Raw genomic sequence first — 12651 nt, 5'->3', positions numbered from 1 at the left:
AGTCTTTAATGCTGGGCAGAGTACAAGTGTGTCATAACACAAAGTGCACCAAATGCTCGTAACGATGGGTCTCTGCACTGACTAACCATGTGTGTGCAAATGTTAACACCATGGCATTGGCAACTACGAAATGGCCACAGGACCATTGGCACATTGGACGTTGGCACAGCGGCGCAGCATTGCGTGGTCTGATGAATACTGATACCTCCTTCATCATGCTGATGAATGGGTGCAAATCCATTGTCTTCCAGGAGGACAGCTCCTTGACCCACGTATTGTGGTATGGAAATATTTTGACGGCAACTCCATTATGCTCTGGGGAACATTCAAGTGGGCGTTCATGGGTCCAGCGTAGCTCGCACAAGGCAGAATGATGGCCAAGGAGTATCATCTGTGAGTTGCAGGCCTTGTACACCTCTTCGTGATGATCATATTGACTGATGGCAGTGGTATTTTTGAATAAGATAATGCACCATTACACAAGGCCAGGAGTGTGACATAGTGGGTTGAGGAATACAGTGGTGAGTTCTGGGCCCCCAGCTCACCAGATTGAACACATCTGGGATGTGACTGAATGTGGCGTCAGAGCTCTTCACCCACCTTCCCAGAATTTATGGGAATTAGGTGACTTGTGTGTGCAGATGTGGTGCCAGCTGCCTCCAGCAACCTACCAAGGCCTCATTGCTTCCTTGTCATGATGGGTCAACTACATTATCTGTGCTAAAGGTAGACTTAATTGGCTATTAGGTAGACAGTCATAATGTTTTGGCCGATCAGTGAACACAGTGAACTTCTTTCTGAGAACAGTATGTGATAGCAGTGTGATGGGTTTGATACTCATCCAACAGTTGTAATGGTGAAACTTCCTGGCAGATTAAAACTGTGTGCCTAACCGAGACTCGAACTCGGGACCTTTGCCTTTCGTGGGCAAGTGCTCTACCATCTGAGCTACCGAAGCACGACTCACGCCCGGTACTCACAGCTTTACTTCTGCCAGTATCTCGTCTCCTACCTTCCAAACTTCACAGAAGGTCTCCTGCGAACCTTGCAGAACTAGCACTCCTGAAAGAAAGGATATAGCGGAGACATGGCTTAGCCACAGCCTGGGGGATGTTTCCAGAATGAGATTTTCACTGAACACAGACTGGATGTTCCCATCTTTCTGTTATCATGTATCTCCCTTTATGATAATTTCTTATTTGTTTTCTGTATACAGTTTTATTTCCTGACCCAGTTTTCTTTTTTCATCTCCCATTCTTTTTAATTATTGTTCCTATCTGCACATTTTTCTTCCTCTGTGAGCTGACAGTTTTCCTCAGTTGTTAATCCTTCAACCCTGCAGCTGAGTGGTGGGCAGTGCAGACTGTCATGCCAGGAGCTTGGATTTGATTCCTGACCAGGTCAGAGATTTTCTCTGTTCGCAGACTGGGTGTTGTACTGACTTTCTCGTTATTTCATCCTCATCGACATGCGAGTCACCCGTGTGACATCAACTAAAAAGCCTTGCAACAGGGGACCGGCCTACCCGACAGGAGACCCTAGCCACACACCCATTTCATTTCAGTTTTTAAGCACCTTTTACTTGAATCTTGCTTGTTACAGTTATTACTTATTACTTTTTATCTAGAAATATTTCTACAGTTGTGATTATTGGCCACAACCTAGTCACACATCTGAATGTTTGAGATTTGGTGCCATCACTCCGCTCCCTCTTTAGCCGTATCTGCATCTCATATTTTGCAGATTTGATTTTCTAAGTTATGTTCTGTGACTAAAGTGTGTAAAATTTCCAGAAAATTAAGCATAGCTCAGCAGTTATTTGGTATTGAATATAGTATGAAAGATTTGTTCTATTGTAAATTTTAATAATTCAAAAATTACTGTTATGCTCATACCAATCACATAAAAAATGAATATGTCTCAGATTCTGCCAATTATACTAGTGAGTATACTTGACACAAATGAGGACAAGCTAGATTAGTTCACTATTTAGTATGTACTGAGTGAAAATGTTGTGTGCTGTAGAATATTAAAATCACATAACTTTTAGTGTAAATGTGAAATTATCGGGTGACCAGATGTTCCTAGTGAAATTGATGAGGCAGTGCATACTGTAATACTTGAAACCTCATTTCCTTTGCAAGCTCTGGGTTTGAGAGAGTGAAGACAATACACTAAAAACACTCTATACATAATGTGTAATATTTACAATACCACATAGGCAATTAAACTGCGAGAATGAATTTACTAGAATCATTTGTGTTTGGTAGTGAAGGAAGTATTAGAAGAGGATTTATTTTGTTGTCTGTCTCATGTTTAGTGGCACTATGTTGAAGTGGGCAGACAAAGTAGAGAAAATACATGGATTTTTTTTAAAGGGGAAACATGAACAGTATTCTTTTAAACTGATCTCTTATTACTCCCAAATGCTTGATTTTATAAGCCTTTCTTTCCTTCATTGACACACACACACACACACACACACACACACACACACACACACACACACTTATTTATATTGTAGCTGTAGTTGTTACTGCTAATGAAAAGATATCTTTCATATCCTAATGGTTATGGCCTCTATTTCTCCAGCACACAAGCACTGGAGGGAATGACAAGTTGAGGACTGCTGCCTCTGTCCTGATCTTCTCCTTGCTGTGTCCTCATTTCTTCCATTGCACTGGATTTATCAAATGTACTGTCTCTATGTTTGCACTCACTAAAACATATTATGAAAGCCTGGGTAACATTCCTGTGACTGTGATCTGTTATGATTTTAAGCTGCAGTGTGTTCTTTTGGCCAGATATCTGTACAATTTTTTACAGGATGAAAGATGTCTTTTTCCCCTTTTTTATGTGCAATTTTTGGTAAAATACATTTCAAATACTTTCATCTTGATGATTTAAGAAGCTCCTGTTGTCATTGCCTTCCTCCCTGTGCACTTGTTAAATAAATTTGTCATAATACCGAATAATTTTCTTTCTCTTTTTCAAGACTTGTCTCAACACCTATGTCCAAACTCCAATGGGTAACACCTTATTTGTTAAGTGCATAATTTATCAGTTGGATTTAACAGTTAACAATATCAATGTGCGATGTCTGTTCAAATATTCCAGAACTTTGTCCACAAAATTGTATATATTTACCTTTTACTTTTTGTGCATGGTCTTCTTTGAAATACTCTGCTCACAATTGATAAAGCACTCCCAATGCCGTTTTCATTTCCGGAAGCAGGCTTGGTATGTCTCTTGCTGGATCATGTTAAGCGCTGTCTGCGAATTTTCTTTTATCTCATCTATCATTGCAAATCTTCATCCTTTCAACAGGCTTTTCAACTTAGAAAATAAAAAAAGTCCACAGGGGCAAGATCTGGAGAGTACGTAGGATGAAGCAGCACAATGATTTTGTTTTTTGGGCAATATTCATGCACTAACAGAGATGAATGTGTGGGTTTGTTATCATGATGCAAGAGCCCTGAATTGTTTCACCACATTTTCTTGCAGGTGTTGCAACATGTCCCAATAGTACCATCAATTAACAGTTTGTCTCTGTGGCATGAATATCTGATGAACTAATCCTTCAAAGTCAGAGAAAACTATCAGCATGACTTTGACATTTGATGTGACCTGACGAGCATTTTTTGGTCATCGAGAACCTTGCCCGACTCACTGTGAAGACTGAAGCTTGGTCTCAACATCGTAACCATAGACCCATGCCTCATCACCAGTTATGATTCTCTGATGGAGCATCTTGTTCTCATTTGTGCGATCCAAAGCTCTTCACAGACTGTGAGGCGAAGGTCTGTCTGGTCTTGACTCGTGAGCTATGGAACAAACTTGGTGGCAACATGATGCATTCCTAGATGCTGTGTAAGGATTTCATGACATTATCCAACTGAAATGTTACATTGTTTTGCATTCTCTCGGACAGTCAGTCTACAATTGGCATGCACAATTTTGTTGACGTACCTGACGTGAGTGTTGCTGGTAGACATGGAAGGGCATCGTGAACAAGAGTCACTTTGACTTCTGTCTGGCCATTTTTAAACTCTGTGAACCATTTGTAACATCAAATACTGCTTAAGCACTCATCAGCATAGGGTTCCTGTATCATTTGGTGTATCTCTGTAAAGATTTTCTTGCGTTTCACATAAAATTTTATGCACATGCGTTTCTCCTCTAACTCTGCTGTTTTGAAATTCGCAAACTGTGTGCACAACATTCTACTTAATAGAGCACTGAACAATAACTAAAAGACATAAAACAATGAAGCTTCCAGCAGTTACACATTAAACACAGGCATATGATAGGAATGCCAATCGCATTTCTCTCTGGCATGCCACTGGTGTGAAGTTACGAATGTTCCGGAACAGACCTTGTATATGTCATGTTTCCATGTAACATATCTCTTTGAACAATGGAAAATCCAGGATGAAATTTTGACAATATTATGAAAAGGATAGATGCAACTCACCATATAGCAGAGATGCTGAGTCACAGATAGGTACAACAAAAAGACTATCAAACAGGTAAGCTTTCAGATGAGAAACCTTCATTTGAATTAGAACACACACACACACACACACACACACACACACACACACACACACACACGCACACGCACGACCGTTGTCTCTGGCCTCGGCAGCCAGATACAGTGGCAATGTGTGTGTGATACGTGTCTGCTTGAGTGTGTGCGCACGCACCTACACACCTGTGTGTGTGTGTGTGTGTGTGTGGGGGGGGGGGGGCAGGGGGGGGTGTCTAATTCAAATGAAGGTCTTTCCGTTTGAAAGCTTACCTGTTTGTGACAGCCTTTTTGTTGTGCCTATCTGTGACTCAGCATCTCTGCTATTAGGTGAGTTGCAATTTCTCTCTTTCGTGATATTGACATATTTCTTTGAAATTGTGCCGTATTTCTAAATCTGTTTTGTCACTCTAAACTGATGAAATGAAATAACAGTAGAGTGGTGAAAGGTTTTAGATCATAACAAATACCTATCATCATGTAAATCAAGGTAATGTATAATGCACTGGAATAAATAAATGAGTCCCACTGAAGATAGCATACAGATGTGGAAATATGTCTTGTAAAATCGGCAGACTACAGTAACATTTTTCGAGTCAATGAGTTCCGACATAAATTTTTGAAACATTTCCTTCAGTATGTGTATTTGGTTTGTAGTGTTCCTGATGATGCTTTTTATACTGTGGAAAAATTAACAACTTTGATTTGTTAAATTTTCTGCCGTTAAAAGCGTTCTGAAGTGAAACTGGAATCTGTGTTTTTTGCAGGAAATTGATTCAGAAAACATCTAGTAGGCTGCAGTTAAGCTGTTTCTTAAATGAAACATTACACATAGAAGACGAGGTTCTGAGATTTGGTTCTCATTCAGTACACAAGTTCTCATCTGCCTGGAAATTCCATAACAACGTACACTACTGCAGGCTGAATGTCATTCTTTGTCTTCCACTGACATATTTTGCTTGATGATTGTATTAGCTTAAAAGCTGTTTGACACAGCAAATAACTGCCACCTTTTCCTAACTATTTTTTGCTGTCATTGTTCCCCAGATTTCCATTATTCATTGTTTCCACCAGCTCTTTAAAATTATTTTTCTTAAGAGAACTCTATGCATTCATTACCTTTCACCCATTTTGTTGTTGGATGTACCCAGACATGAGATGTAATAGCGAAACTGATATATATGTTTTAACAGTCGGTTAAATGAAAGTATGTATCTATAGATTAGATTTACTTTCATTCCAGTTGATTCATAGTGAGGAGGTCCTCCAGGATGTAGAACATGTCAGAAAAACAATAACATATCACAAATATTTACAACTGAAACAAATAAGCTAATGTCCCTTCCACAGGTCCCAAGTGGAATGATCGTCATTTATTTTAATGAACACCATATGAAAGAATCATTTTACAAACACTAAAGCACTGAATTTAAAATAATTTTTTTTTATTTATTTATAAGGTAATAAACATCTAGTGGAACTACTATAATACTTATTTACAATGAACATATTACTGCATTGAAATGATGCAGAAGTTTGATTGTACTTACACACACACACACACACACACACACACACACACACACACACACACACACATACAATACTTATTTACAACAAACACATTACTCCACCAAAATTGTGCAGAAGTTATTTTGCACTTAAACAATTCAGTTGGTTCCAATGAGAAATTCATCAATGGAGTAGAAGGAGTTGGCCACCAATAAATCCTTTAGGCTTCTATTAAACTGAATTTCTTTGGTTGTTAAGCTTTTTATGGCTGCTGGCAAGTTATTGAAAATGTGTGTTCCTGAATAATGCACACCTTTTTGTACAAGAGTAAGTGACTTTAAATCCTTGTGAAGATTATTCTTATTTCTAGTATTGATTCCGTGAATTGAGCTGTTGGTTTGAAAAAGTGACATATTTTTAAAGACAAATTTTGTTAAGGAAAAAGATATTGGGAAGCAGTAGTTAGTATCCCTAGTTCCCTAAACAGGCTTCTGCAGGGTGTTCTTTTCTATTTAAATTTTTTCTTTTCTGTTTAAATTTGTAACAATTAATTTCACAGGATATATGGTCATATACATAGAGAGTTAGAATAAACACATTTATGGTGTTCAGACTCCTTATCTTGTAACCAATTTTATGAAAGAGAAACAATAATTAGTACTAAACGATTTTGGCTTTGTCAATGAAAGTTACTTTGTTTTAAAAAGTTGTTTTGTGTTGTATGCATATATTTAGAGGAATGTGCTTTGCTGATCAGAACATGTTGTTGATTGTTAAAGCTGCAGTTAAATATTCTAGGTCTCAGTGTGAAACAAGTTCATAGTGATTTTGATGCCAGAGTATGACATTGACAAATGGAAATGTGAATGCATGAATGACACACATTGCTTTTAGTATAGCATTACACAAGCTTCAATGGCTCAGAATTATCTCTCAACTTTTGCTCCAGCTTTTTGTACATAGTTTGATTCCACCATCTGAATTTGCATAAGAGTTCTGTAATGCCAAGAGTTAAATCATCATTCTTTTTTTTTTTTAAGTGTATTGTGTTCAGTATCAATAACATTTCAGCAATCTTTTTGTGACAGTCCTTTTATTTCTGTTTCCTGTTATCTGTTGTCTTTGCAGACCATCTCTTTATTCATCAGTTACTTCTTTCTGTGCTGCCTACAGGATAAGTGACTTTCCAAAATTTCTGTAGATGCATATCAATGGCGCAACAAGGTGTATATATTCAGGACGGTCTCAATATTTTTAAAAATGATTACCTTTTATTTGTTTGTTGCTAATGTATTACAGGAACTGGCAGAACACACATTCTTGAGTCCCTAATTTTTTGGCTGAATGTGGTTGTCACTATGTTCAGTGCCAGTAATATCTACCTGTGATGATGACAACAAACATGTGACGAATTTACACATAGAGACTAGCAAACACACTGTTTGAATTCAAAAGTACGTTAAAGAAGCAATACTCAAAATAGTGTTTAAGCTTTTCACATGTGTCCAGTTAGTGTGCCACATTTGAAAATCGCGAAAATTTTTGCCCATGAAAGAGCTTTTGCTCCACATACCTGGTCAGTAGACCCTCTTCTTTGTACTGTTATCATGGTAACATTCCATTTTTCTGAAAATGAGAACTTCTTGGTCTACAATCTAAGCTCCCAGTACTTGAAAGCAACTGTGTGTCATAGAACAAGCAAATCAATAACAAACCAGATTACATGAAAACAACTTTGCTGAAAAGTTAAACCACACTGCTCTTATCTGATTGAAACAAAAGAAGGAAAAAATCAACTACAGTACTCAGGTAGTTTGTCACAATAGACTTCCTTGTATTTTGGTTTATTGTTTGTTAGTGCTCAATTTCAACAAGTAGTTATTTTAAAACAATTGTTGACAAATGTAGTGGGCATATTGTAGTGTGTTATTTGTAAGAAAATGTCAAAGCAAGCTGAAAAGATGTGATTATATGCACAGTATACTTCCACTGTTATTGTGGGGGCTGCCTTTCTCTTGGCCAGACACAGGCAAGCAAGCAAGGGGGGGGGGGGGGGTAAAGTGCTTTAGTTTGGTTTTTCTAGATATGTATGTCTTTATGTGGATGTTTTTGTCAAACCATAGGCTATTTACATTTATTAACCCTTACATCTATTACAAATTTTCCTAGTCCATTCTGCTGTGTAGTTTCTCCAAGACATTTAAATTTAACAACTCATTCATTTTGGTGCATCAGCTGAAGATTCCAAACCAGCTCTAACTGCCATTTTTTCCAGAAATTTATTCGACTAACTGCCTTTGTTAGAATTTCTCAAAGTATTCCAAAATTGTATACAAAAAACCAGGCAGTTTACCTTAATTCCTTTTACTTTCCTTTGTAGAATTACTACCTCAGTTTTGCGTTGTTTTTTTTTTTAGCTCCAAATTCCAGATCCTTACAATTTTTTCCAAAGTGCGGTGAAGTGTTAAAGGTGATAAGTTGTCCCCATGTCTAACACACATTTTTATCTCAAATGCCTCAGATAATTCTTTCATAAATTTAACTTTAGATATTGTATTTGTTAATGGTGGTGAGGATAATTGTTTCATGTTACTGTGCTCTTTCGTTGTCTGCCATATGGCAATGAGAATAAACGGTTTCGTGTGGTTTCTCAGTGCTCTCCTAGTTTGTGTGGATTGTCAGTACATTGTCTGCTCAAGATTCTCACTCTCTAACACCTGCTCGAGGTTTTCTGGCTGGAATTCCAGCTCCTACTCTCATCCATCACTTGGCCACTATCCTCTCCATACTAGGGCCAATGCTGCCATGCCATGTCATATTTTGCCTGGATCTTGTAGCCATGTCTGGTCAGCCCTCTTCCTGAGGATGGCCATGCCTGGACAGGTCAGGAACGATGAGCCTTTTTCTTCATGTGTTCAGTACTTCTTGGTGCCTTCATTCATTTTTCTGGAGCAGGGTTTCCTTTTTCTGCCAATTCTTCATGTGTTTTTCAAACACTTGCCTTTTTCTCTTATGTGCTAGTTTGGCTTAATGGGGTGGTGCCCTCCATTACTGTGTTGTGACAGTCTGTATTTAGATCTTCCTACAGTGTGAATGTGTCCACCTGTGCAGCAGGCATGGGCTCTACAATTCTAGCTTCTATAACTGTTTTCAGCTGTGTGGTTGTCTCAGTGTTTATAAGCATTTGTTTGGAGTTAGTCTTCCTGTTTTGTCAGTAGGTTTTCTCAGAAATGTCACAGTTCATATTAATTTATGGAAAGTCACTGAGTAAAACAGAAGTAAAATCTTGTGTTCCACAAGGAAGTGTTACAGGCCCTCTGCTTTTCCTGATCTACATAAATGATTTAGGAGACAATCTGACCAACTCTCTTACTACATTGTTTACAGATGATATTGTCATTCACCATCTTTTGAAGTCAACATATGATAAAAATCAATTGCAAAATTATTTAAACAGGATACCTGTATTGTGTAAGAAATGGAAATTGACTCTAAATAATGAAAAGTGTGAAGTCATTCACATGAGTACTAAAAGAAATCCATGAAATTCCGGTTACATGATAAATCAGACAAATCTAAAGGCAATAATTTCAACTAAATACTTAGGGATTACAGTTATGAATGACTTAAACTGTAATCATCACATAGATAATGTTGTGGGGAAAGCAAACCAAAGCTGTGATTTACTGGCAGAACACTTAGAAAATGCAACAGGTCTACTAAAGAGACTGCTTACACTGCACTTGGTCATCCTTCTGGAGTACTTCTGTGTGGTGTGGGACCTGTATCAGATAGGATTGAGGAAAGACATCAAAAAATTTCCAAGAAGAACAACTCGTTTTCTATTGTTGCAAAATAGGGGGAGAATGCTTGGGTATGACACACAAATTGGGATGGCACTCTTTAAAACGAAGGCATTTTTCATTGCTGCAAGATCTTCTCATGAAATTTCAATCAAATACTTTCCCCTGAGAGTGTGAAAATATTTTGCTGAACCCACCTACACAAGAAGAAATTATCATCATAATAAAATAAGAGAAATCAGAGCACACAAAGAATAATTCAATTTTAGTTTTTTTCTTTTGCACTACTTGAAAGTAGAATGGTAAATAAATAGCCTGAAGCTGGTTTAACGAACCGTTTGACATGCACTAAATTGTGAATCATGTAGATGCAGATGCAAGTTCTTTGCAATGTTCTCTTTTCAGCATAGTTCGAGCAGTCTGTTCATATGTTGTTCCAATAAGCATTTTTTTCCTTTATTCTGTTGGTCTGCATTGTTTTCAGTAGTCGCTTTGGTATATTTCCCATCTTTCTGTATACCATGCCTGTTCAACCACCAGAGGCACCATTGCCTCTGGACCTTCCATCCTGGGGTCAGGTAGTTCTGGATCTGGTACAGAGCATCTCTCTGCTCACTCGGGTCATACAGTCTTCCTCACTGTGTTCAAGCTGGTGTGATCAGGACCAGCGTTCAGATGAGGTATCCAGGAGTTTTATGTGTGACAAGCTGGGCCACCTTCCATCATGTTGTTTGCCATGTTGTCATGCCATTCAGCTTTCCATTCTTGTTCAGAGCTCTCTGATGGAAGCCACTGTGGTACGGATCCAGCCCATGCTCGTGATGTCATCAGCGATGATCCTGTCATCGTTGGCGCTGTCTTGGCTAGCCCTTGTGTACTAATTAGCCCTGTTGAAGCTGATGTCCATGCTCTTGCCAGCCCAGTTCGAGCTAGCCCTTGTCGCCAGCAGCGTTGAGGCCAGCCCTCATCTCTGCAAACTGGTGGCCAGCCCCACCATCCCCACTGGTGCTGCTGCAGCCATCCGTGTGGGTGCTTCTGCACTGGTCCCTGGCCATATTGTAGCAAGCCATCTTGTCTTGACACTGTTCCTGGCCTTGCTACTGCCCCCCCCCCCCCCTCCCAAGCCCTGTGTGGCAGTCCTGAGGCCAGCCTGGCCATCTCTGCTGGCTCTGCCAATCCTGTCATGTATTCTTCGCATTGGGTTGTGACTTCTTGGACATTTCACTGCTACCAGCCCTGCCCATGCTTGATCTTTCTGACCACCTGTGTCAGACTTTTCCCATTTCCCCATATGGGCATGACGTGCTTCTTTCATTGGGATCTTTTTTTGTGTTCATTGACTAATTTTCCTGTTGTTTCATTCCAGTCTGCTCTGGTGGCTGCTCAGTGACTGTGCTTCTCTGAGATGGTTGCAGCATCTATCTTAAAGGGGGAGGAGTGTAGTGTAAACAGGCCTGGGCCCCTGCATGTTTGGCCACCACATTCATGGATGTGGTTTGTGGGCCAGGCATGGCTCCTGCTTAACCTCAGGAGGTTGTTTGTCAACAGAAGAGTCACTGAGCTATTTACTGCCAAGCTGCCACAGTGTCTGGGGATGCAAGCCATGCTTTATGTGGTGCCCAGGTTGGGGTATCTAGTGCTGCAATTGCAGGCACCTATTTGTGTCTGTGTGCCACGTATCCGTGTGACCCTGCACTTGCGTTGCTCTGCTGAGAAGCATTTCGTTCACCACTCAGCCCCTTGAAAGACAATTTTTCTCCAGGCTCCAGACCGACCATCAGCTATTTTGAAACTATGTTTTGGAACACAGTGCTTGTCACTGCAGTTGCTTCTACCACTCAGACAGTGTTGTCTCAAGCCTTTAGCATGATCATTGGCCACTGGACATCTGTCAGTTGCATCCATGCCTGGACCTGTGCTTCAGTGGCCATGATCTCACAGCCATGTGGTACAGTGCTGCTGATTATCCACAATACCTCCTGGTTCACCCTCTACATATTATCAAGATGGACTTTTCAGCTGTACGAAAGTGTAGATCTTTGTCCTCAAAAGCTCTTCTGAATTGGTTCATGATTAACAAAGAAAGAGTTGTTATTGGGATGTGTGAATTCAGTCAGTACCAGTCACACCACTCTGCCAAGGATAATTCACCTACTAAGATTTCAAAACAGCGCACACTGCTGCAAAGTGAAAAATTAGTTTGGGAGACAATAATTATCATATAATTATATACTTACCAGCTGCTGAAATATAGTAACTCTAACAATACTTGCTGATGTCCAATTTAAAAGAGCAGTTTAACCTTAGGCTTTTGGAGTTGTTACATAATTTCTTCATGAGCATGAACAACAGAGATGTAGTATTGTTAACAGTGTGCATCCAGATACAAAGTATGAAAGAAGTAAGTGAGATTAGAGTTAAACATACTGCTGATGTTATAGTCATTATAGATAAGGATGTGGGAAGGAATCAGCTATAGCTTTGTTTAAGGAATGGTCTCAGCATCCATGAGAAGCAATTTAGGGAAACCATGGGAAACTTAAAAAATGGAGGCTGGACATTTATTTGAATATTGTCTCTCTGAGATGCTGGTGCCATGTCACTTGGTGTTATTTTGGAGTGTTTTCAGTTCTCTTCAGCATCTCCACTATGCTACATGGCCCATTCACATTAATGTGCCCACTGCCTGTTTTTGCACTCACATATGGCAGGTGGCAGGACTAGCAGTGGAGGGTATATAAAGATTGTCAAGGAAAGTTGAGTCATTGTCATAATGCAGAAATTTATCTGATTGCAAGAGGACACAAT

This window comes from Schistocerca americana, chromosome 1 (genome assembly GCF_021461395.2).
Source record: "Schistocerca americana isolate TAMUIC-IGC-003095 chromosome 1, iqSchAmer2.1, whole genome shotgun sequence".
In the NCBI taxonomy this organism is placed as follows: domain Eukaryota; kingdom Metazoa; phylum Arthropoda; class Insecta; order Orthoptera; family Acrididae; genus Schistocerca; species Schistocerca americana.
Note: the sequence above shows the minus strand (reverse complement) of the source record.